The sequence below is a fragment of the Lonchura striata genome, chromosome 7, assembly GCF_050655825.1.
Source record: "Lonchura striata isolate lonStrDom1 chromosome 7, ASM5065582v1, whole genome shotgun sequence".
NCBI classification, from domain to species: domain Eukaryota; kingdom Metazoa; phylum Chordata; class Aves; order Passeriformes; family Estrildidae; genus Lonchura; species Lonchura striata.
In genome coordinates, this window is record NC_140709.1 from 890,238 (window position 1) to 899,696 (window position 9,459).

The 9,459-nt window shown below is 53.1% G+C and overlaps 1 protein-coding gene across 5 annotated transcripts in view; it reads right to left on the reverse strand.

The window, feature by feature from the left end:
- Nucleotides 1-9,087, reverse strand: part of GPD2 (glycerol-3-phosphate dehydrogenase 2) — a 50,883-nt gene extending 41,796 nt beyond the window's left edge. For 3 of the 5 annotated variants that reach the window (XM_085584836.1, XM_077784861.2, XM_077784860.2), the window contains exon 1: nucleotides 8,930-9,087. The gene's annotated coding sequence lies outside the window, so the exon portion shown is untranslated. Of the gene's footprint in view, nucleotides 1-8,656; nucleotides 8,839-8,929 lie in introns of those variants that run through there. The other 2 variants (XM_085584837.1, XM_085584834.1) reach the window with 2 other exon arrangements.
- Nucleotides 9,088-9,459: the final 372 nt, after the last annotated feature.

Here is a 9,459-nt window from a genome sequence, read left to right on the forward strand (position 1 = left end):
ACCTGCACACACTGTACATGGAAACATGGTCCCAGGCTGGGATGCCTCAAAGGAAGGAATTCCTCCCTGGCAGGGTGGCCAGGCCCTGGCACAGGCTGCCCAGAGCTCCCTGGAGGTGCCCAAGGCCAGGCAGGACAGGGCTTGCAGCAGCCTGGCACAGGGGAACGCGACTCTGCCCAAGGAATGAGACAAATTCTGACGTCCCTCCCAATCCAAACCTTGGCCTCATTCTCTGAGCACCTTTCCTGCAGCACACTCAGCGTGGGGGAAATTCCCCACACAATTTCTGGTGCAGGCATTTGATGAAGAGTGGTTGTGTGTACAAACTGCGTAAGGGATCGTGTACAGAAGGTCAAGACTTGCAGCTTCCCACAAGTTTTTCTAAAGAGGGGCATTTATGCTCTTCGATACTCCCACCATGACTGCCTTTCTTATATCACATTTTCCATTTACTTCTTACTATGGTCGCAAAAAAAAAGATCAGATTCATCTTTCCTTTGTGCTGTGACAGGAAGGAGTGAAAGGGAAAGGTGACAGGCAAACCCCAGCAAAGAAAGCTCCAGGGAGGGAAGGAACTGTGGAGCCAGCCTCAAACACCACAGCACCTCTGTGAAAACAGAGAGAAAGACCATGGACAGTCAGAAAGTTGTATCACAAGGTGGAATCCAGGAGAGTACAGGAGCTGGAAGAGCAGCTGGAACATCCAGGAGAGCTCAGAACTGGAGGAGCAGATGGAACATCCAGGAGAGCTCAGGAACATCCAGGAGAGCTCAGAGCAGCTGGAACATCCAGGAGAGCTCAGGAACATCCAGGAGAGCTCAGAGCAGCTGGAACATTGCTGTGGCCATCCCCACTGAAGGAGCTCAGGTGGCATTACCCCTGCCCACCTGCAGCCACGCCACACAGACGGTGACAGGAGCACTGCTCAGCCCACCCATGCTGCAGACACACAGCTCTGCCCAGGCCTCCAGGAGGCAGGAATGACAGCTCTGCTCCCCAAGGAAGGCTGCTGGCAGGACTGGAGTAGTTCCACACCCCTCATGCAGCAGCAAAGGAGTCCTGTGAGAGCCTGAAACCTTCCAAGTGCCTGTGCCAGAACACAACATTCCAGGGAGCTGAGAAGGAACAAATCAGCATCTCACACGTCTGCAGAGGTGCTGCCTTGCAGGAAGACAAAGGGAAGCGTGCCCTTTCCATGCTCTATGAGCTCAGGAGGAAGGCTGATGGCTGAAGCACAGTCCCTGCTCAGAACCAGGGTTCCTGCAAGCACAGACAACACTCAGCCCTGCTTCTTGTCTCCTGGCTTGGACCTCTCCTCAGACTTCATTTCGGACAGCAGGGACGCACCTGCCAGTTACAGCATTCCTTTCCATGGAATTCGAGCACAAGGAACACAAAGCACTGAGGAAGGAGCTCAGTGATTGCCACCTGAGCCCAGCGTTCCAGCCAGCTGACATGCCACAGGGCACACCCGCAGGTACCTCTCTAAGCCCAGAAAGGACTCGGTGGTGGCCCTGTGCAGAGGATTGCTGGCCTCAGGGCTCCCCACTCCTTGCCTGGCCCCGGGCGTGTTGCATTAGCTCTCCCCAGAGCTGAGAGCCGATTACAGGCAATTCTCCCGAGAAAGGAACTCTCCCAGCAGACCGGCTGCTCAAATTGCCACATCAATCTTGCTCACCACCCCTAAGAGAAGCTTATTCAGGAGAGAAAGGAAAATAGGGCTTAGCATAAACCACTCCAGCACAAAGGCAGACAGGCATTCCAACCAGACTGAGCTTTTACACCTGGAACAGCTCAATTGCATCCCGGGAACCACGAGGCCACATCTGTGAGGTGGGAGTGGAAGTGTTTGGATGGGGCTGGGTGAGCTCAGTGCAGGCAGCTGGGCACCAGGCTGCCCCAGGCTCTGCCAGGGCACGGCACAGCCCCGCTGCCTCCCAAAGGGAACGGCCCTGCAGGCAGCAAAGGGCACACAAGGTCTGCTCTGGAAAGGAGGATGACCTGACCACAGCCTGGGTGCCACAGGCTGCAGGGAAAGGAGGGGCTCTGACCAGACACTGGTGGGCTTCTCCCCAGCTCTGTCCCAGGCGGCTGGGGAAGGCTGCTGCCAGCTCTGAGCAGGATGCACCCGAGTGCAGGTGAAAGGGGAAGGGATGCAGTCCGTGTGCTTCCCACCAAGGCTGTACCAGGGAAGAGCCCTCACACACAAACCCCTCCTCTTTCATGAGCAGGTACTGAAACCTGCCTCTCTTCCGAGCTGAGATCAATAGCTTGTGACAGAAATGGGATTTTATTTTAATGAAAATTATAATTGCAACCAGCATGAGAAGCACTGCAGTCAGAAATGTCATCTTTCCATCACGCAAATATTCTGAATCACCTTTAAAAGCAGCTCAGAGTGTTTTAGTGCTGTCAGTGCCATCTGACACAGTAAATCTGCATGTTAAGCCTTACCCTTGATTTCAATAGAAGCCATAAATGGCACCTTTGGACCCATGGCCTCACCTGGAGGGTGGGCTGAAGTCCCTGACAGGCTCCAGAACAAGCTGTGGCAGGAACAGGAGCCCTTGGCTGGCGTGGGCAGAACCAGGAGCACGTCACAAGGAGTAGCTAGTGCATGGAGTGATCTGTCCAAGGAGTTCAATAACCCCAGGGAACAGTTCCCAGGAACAGCTGAGCACTGGTGAAGATTCAGAGGGACATTAGCTCAAGCTGCTATTAAAGGATTCATGATAAGAAGAAACAGACTTTAAACTTAAAAGGACACAAAGGGGCGGGGAGAGCAGTCTACACAAAATAGAAACTACACAAAAGATTTATCAGCACAAGTTCCTGCTTTCAATTTCCAAAAGTTAATACAAACCCTAGTCACAGTAGGAAGTCCTTGGTGCATTCCTTAACCATTAGTCACTCTCACTTGGGCTACAGGAACATGGAACAGCCCCCTCCAGAGGAGTCTCCCACCCCAGACCCAGGCTGGTGACCAGCTCCCCGCCTCGGTGAGGTCCCCAGGTGACCCTCCCTCCCCAGGTATCAGACCTGCACCTGCTGCGTCGAAGGTAATTGTCCACTTCAGCAAATAATGCACTCCTTACACTGCTTTGCTTTTGCCCCAACACCCTACCAGGCACCACTTAGACCCTGGTTTTTAAAGAAGGGACTCCAACAGCCGTGCTCAGCAGACGGCTCTGCACAGCGCATCCCTCACGTCAAACCTCTGCCACCCGGGCCCTCGCCCAGCTGGCACAGCTCCTGGCAGTGACTTGCCCTCCTTACTTCCCGTAAGGCCCGGCCCAGCCGGCTGCAGACTGCAGTCTGGATGTTGCTGGGCGTTGTGCAACCCATCCCACCCCAGGCAGCAGGTGGCCGAAAGGGAAGCGCCGCAATCGCCAGCGCTTCTCTGCTCAGGTACTCTCCAACCACAGAGGTACGGGGCTGGGGCTGGGGCTGGGCAGCCCGTGGCCAGAGCTGCGGGAAGAATGAAAGGAAGGAGGGAAGGGAAGGGTGGGGAGCCCAGCCCCGCACCATGAGCTGGAGAGTGGAGCGGGATGCAGCAGAAGCGGGGCACAGATGGATGGAGGCTGCGGAGCTGCGCCGCGGCAGCGAGAGCCGCCCCGCGCTGCCATCAGACACGGCTCCGGGACGCACAGCCGGGAGATTGGGAGGAGAAACCCAATCTGGTATGTTGTACATCCCTGTGCCTTGCGAGGCCATTGCCATGGAATCCGGGCGCTTCGCATTCCTCTGCAAATGAACACGTCTAATAAAGTGAGTCACTCCGTGCAAGGCTTAAAAATAGAAAACTTATAATCATCTCCACTACGCTTTGCATAACTTGCCATTGGCGCAGGAGCATTGTCTAATCCCTTCCTTCCCAAAGCTGCCCGGGTATGTTTGGGATGATGAGAGGCTGATGTCCCCCCGGGCTGAGCTGAGTCCTGCCCTGATCCTGCCTCTCCAAACAGCTGCAGTGCTACCCTCAGCTGCCTCCAGTGCAGCTCCCATCCCTCTGCAGGACTACCCCAAGGTGGCCACGGTGACAGCAGCAGCCAGGCCGGGTTAAGCTCTGACTGGGGGCACTTTCAGCCTTTAAAGCTGTACTGCTGTTCCCGGCAGTTTCAGGTTGTGGCAATGCAGGAAGCGGCCAGCTAACAGGAAAAAGGGGATGTAACCAGAAAATAGCCCAGTTAGCACACTCTTAAGCAGGTCATCTAGCAAGTTGTCTCTGTGTGCCTTTGAGAAGCTGGGAGTGGTTAATGTGACACTGGGATGTCACATTACCGAAGCAGCTGGAAAGGAACTGAATAAAGCTTAGCTGGAGATGCTTCCCCTGCAAGGCAGATCTCTGGTGAGGAACACACCCCAAGGAAGGGTTCCAGAGGGTCCCACCACGGCTGACACAGCACGGACACAGCACGGACACATCCACCCTCTAGAGCCTCCCCTGGAGCCTCCCTGCCCACCTGGGCTCTCCAACACAAGGTAGGCACTGCAATTAAAGTCATTATCCAAGACCACCTCTTCAGGCAAGCACAGGAACACAACCTGCGATACCCAGACAGCTCACAGGGTCACCTCACAGCTCTGTAAGTCCTGCACACAGATTTTAAACTCCCAATCCCCCCAGGCCACCCTGTGCCGGTCAGTGGAAGACAAGCAGCACTTCACCATATGGAGAAAGTCCTTCCCATGCTCCAGTACAGGCAACCAGCTCGGCTCTCAAGCCCAAAAGGAGTAGCAGCACTTGTCAAGCACAAAAATAAAGGAGAAACAAAGCAGAAAACATGCATCTTATCATCATTCCTCCTCTTGGTCTACTGCTTCCAACTACTTCATCTGCCTTCTGCACTCAGACACCAAGATATTCCCACCTACTTCAGATGACAGAACAACTGCTGTGAACTCTGTCCCACAAGGAACTAACTTATTTAGCTCCTCTTTCGAGTGTCCAGTGTTTCGATTTTAGCCTAACCACTTCTTTTTCTTCTGCTTCATTACCCTCCCACTTTAGAGATGATGAGGGGAAAAGTCCTCCGTGTAAATCCTTCTTGGAATTTCAATAGCAAGAGTCTTGCCACAGATACCAGCATGCTTCTGGGAATGAGGCAACGCTGCAGACAGGGATGGCTGCAATCCCAACAACTGGATCTAAGGACCAACAGGAATACAAAGAAACTCCAATGTCATAGGCATTTTGAGCTTTCCCAGAATACAAACATCACAATATACTTATCAAGTTCTAGATGAAAGTATTTCAATTCCCTCCTGTCCTGCTGGAAGGAGTGGGAAGCCTGATCTCCTGCCCTATCACTGATTAATGTGTGCAGGATGATTTCCATACTTTTGTGTTCTTGTGCCAATGGTTTTTTAACTTAAACTTCTCCAGTAGTCACTCTTGCTTTCAGTGTTGGTTGGGGTTCATATCAGCCATCAACCACACACGCAATACAATGACTGTAAGCCAATTACTGCCACTAGAAAGAAATGCTCTTGTCAGATATGGTTAATTTATAGCTGTTTCCCATATTTTTAAAATATGCTTCATTCCCCTCATTTTTAATGTGGATATTTGAATAGACAGCCTGCCAGTTCAACTTGATCTCAATGCTGGTTCTTCCTTCCACTCCCTAGCCAAAGACTCAAGGAGCAGGGGTTAGAAAACAAGGTGCTTTGCTTTTTACAAGACTGGACATATACCTGCACACACAAACAGGAACCTGCTCAAAAAAAAGCTACAAACTAGGTGAATACTTAGGTGTGGCAAGGAAGTAGCCTACTTTTTTATCCTGGGATACAGATTGAGACCTGATAGCACATGCAAATCTAATCCTGGAGGAGGAGCCTACGTTCAGAATCGCTCTGAAATCACAATCAACACTTCGTTTGAGAAGCTTTTCAAAGCAAATAAAAACACCCAGTCCAAGACTTTGGACTCCATCCACAGGATCTGGCTGTGATTCGGGGTGAGTTCACCTGGAAAGCCCTGGAGACAGAGCTACATGCTCGCTCGGGAACCTGGCTCAGAGCGAGCCATTTAGGGATATGGAATGTTTCCAAAATCAATACTGTGGTGTTGTGGAAGAGGTCTGATTACAAACTGCCTGTTCCTTACGTAACAAAAGCTGTTTCCTGAAGTGAAGCTTTTGGGAAGAAATTGGCTGCATCTACATTACCAAGAGGTAATTAGTGGAGCCCTAGAGCCCAACAGCTGCTGCTGCACAGCTCGGTGGTCTCTGTCCCATAGTGTTTACCCCAAATGGCTCCAGTCTGAGCCACAAGCACCCATGGAGCAGTGGAAGTGCAGGGATCCTTCCTTCCTTCCTTAAAGGGTCATCTTCCATGTCTGTCTCACTTGCTCCAGCTTTCTTTTTCCACCCTTTAATTTTTATTTCACAGAATCCCCAGGAACACTGAGGTTGGGAAAGCCCTCTAAGGCCAAGGAGTCTGAGCTGTGCCCAGTCCTCATCTTGTCCTCTTGTCAGAGCCCTGAGTGCCACCTCCAGAATTCCTGGGACACCTCCAGAGATGGGCACTGCAAACCTCCCTGGGCAGTGCCAATCCCTGAGCCCCCTTTCCATGGGGAAATTCCTGCTGGTCCCACCCTGAGCTCCCCTGGGCCAGCCTGAGGCCGTTCCCTCTCCTCCTGGCCCTGTTCCCTGGAGCAGAGCCCAGCCTGTTCCCATTTCCCACCTTGGCCATGGTGTCCCTTGCCCAGCGGGTCCCAGGAGGGTGGCAGGGACAGAGATCAGCACCCTGGTGCTCACACCCTGTGCTCCCAGCAGCTGCAGCAGCACACCCACCATGACACAGCTAATCCCTGCAAAAATCAAGGGGCCAACTACAACCACGAGGCCAAGGACACACCGTGGCTGAGTTAATCTGTACATCCAGGCTGGCAGAGCTCTGGTTGAGACTGAGGGTACCCAGCCCATCAAAAGGCAAAAGAACTCCCCAGGTCCCATCTGCCAGCACACAAACAAGCACCAGCACAAGAAGATATTGCCTAAGTGAGCTACTTGCAAATGCCAAGCCCTGTTTTGAAACCATCAACTATGAGTGGAAGGTAAAAGTCACAACTGCAAACTGACAGAAGAAAACCCACATTTCTTTCAAATGTTTGCTAAAGCTTGCAGAGACTTGTGTGGAGACAAAGCAGGCAGCAGCAAGGAACCCTTAGGAGCTGTCCTTTGGAAAACTGCTCTGCATGAATGGCCTCTGCACTGACCACATCCTGCCAGCTTCCTCCATTCCTGTCAGGGACAGCCAGCAGGTAGAATGGATCTCTAGAGAAAATACTGCATCATGGAGTAAGGTCTAGTTCACAACGTTGTTATTATTACTGTGGTCCTGTGCACACACATAATTAAGCAAAACAAAGTGTAAATCCATATATATATACAACCAAAGTAATGCTACAAATTAGACACAAGGGGTGTGAATCATTTTTTATGCACACTCGTGTCTACTCAAAACTTCCATCCAACCTCAGACTAAGTAAACTGCAAATGCCTAATGTTAAAATGAATAATATTCTGGTTATTGCTATTGAAGGGGCAATACTGGAATTTGCTTTACCTATTAACACAGAAAGATCCTGAACTATCAGACCAAGTCTTTACTGCCTAATCAGTCACTGCTCATCACTGAAAATTCCTGAAGAACTGTAACCATGAATAAGGGAGGAAAAGAAAAAGGTGGAAAGTAGCAGGGAAGAGAAGAAAATTAAACTCCTTTGGAGGGGAGCAGAGCCCCTGCTTCCCTGCAGCAGGTGAAAGGAGCTGCACACCTGTACTACCTGTTCACAGTAACAGGAGAAGTCAAGGAGGGAGTAAATCCGGCTGCTTTTGGACCCAGGCTCTCCACACACACATTCACATCTTTTCCTGCAGAATTAGGCACACAAACATTTACTGCCTGCTCAACAGAGGTAAGAACTCAGAGAAGTTTAGGACACCAAGCAACAGTCCCAAGAGAACAGTCAGCGGAAGTAATAACTTACTTTCATTTTACAAAGTTCAGTGTATCTACGGCTGTGCTATTTTTACCAAGAATTCTGGGGGTTTTTTTTATAATGGGAGGCGCTACTTCTATCAGCTCCATTGAAGAAAAAAAATATATTTAATGAACCTGTAACCTCCTTATTTATTATATACAGAAACCTACAGGCACACAGCAGCTGTCTGGGACAGGGAGACACTGAGGCTGGACCTCTCGCTGTGGGACATTCTCAGGGAGCACAGGGATGACCCGCACATGGGACAGCTGCCAGGGGCTCTGCACCACTTCTGTAAAACTGCCACACTCTCTTTTTTTTTTCTTTTTTTTCTTTTTTTTTTTTTTTTTAAATTTTTTTTTTTTCACATCCAAAGGCTTAAATAAAACAGGGGGAGGAGGCTGACTGCACTTGGAAGTGAAAGCTGCTGTGTAAGATCAGGGAATCATGGAATGGTTTTGGTTGGAAGGGCCCTTAAAGCCCATCTCATCCCACCCTGCCATGGCAGGGACACCTTCCACTGCCCCAGGTGCTCCCAGCCCTGTCCAGCCGGCCTTGGGCACTGCCAGGGATCCAGAGGCAGCCTGTGCCAGGGCCTGCCCGCCCTGCCAGGAAGGATTCCTTCCCAATATCCCATCTACCCATGCCGTTCTCGAGCCTTACACATGGAATGATGAAATCCCAGAATGGTTCGGGTGGGAAGAGAGCTTGAAGATGCTGCGGCGCCAGCCGCGCTGTGCCGGGCGCTCAGCGCTGTCCAGCCTGGCCGGGACGCTGCCAGGGGCCAGGGCAGCTCCTCGCACAGAGCAGGCTGCGGAGGAGAGGCGGGCAGCACGCGTGGGTTTGGGTTTACACTGCGCGGCAGCGCAGCGCTCGCCAGCCCCGCTCCCTCCATCCCGCCCCGAGCCCGCTCCGACGCGACCCCGCGGCACTTACTGCGGGAGCGAGCCGCGTCCCTCTGCGGGCTGCTCGGCGGGACACGGCGGCGCGGAGCGAGGGCGGCTCCGTCCCCGCCCGCCCTCCGCCTGCAGCAGCCAGCCCGGCTCCCCGGGCTCCGCCTCGGCCCCGCCGGCACCTCCCCGCCCCGCTGCCGCCCGGGGCCGCCGAGCCCCGCCGAGGCCCGCGGAGCGCCGCCGCTGCGGCCTGCGCCCGCGGGAGGGGCCCGCCGCGGCCTCCTCATCCCCGGCCTTGCGTGACGGGGGTCGCCGCCCAGGGCCGCCCCTCCCCGGGCTGCGCCGGCGGCGGCGGTGCCGGAGGCCTCCGGCCCGCGCGTGGGGCCCGGCTGCGCCGCCCGCGCGGCTGATGCTGCTCTGCAGCTGTCTGGGTGTCATTGCAAGCCACTAAACAACTGCAAGGATTGGATTTCGTGAGTTCTGCAAAGTCAGTGATATTCAGTCACTGGTGATGGGAGCGGTGTTTATCCCAGGAACATCAGTGCTCGTAAAAGGGGCTAAGACCTCGAGGGG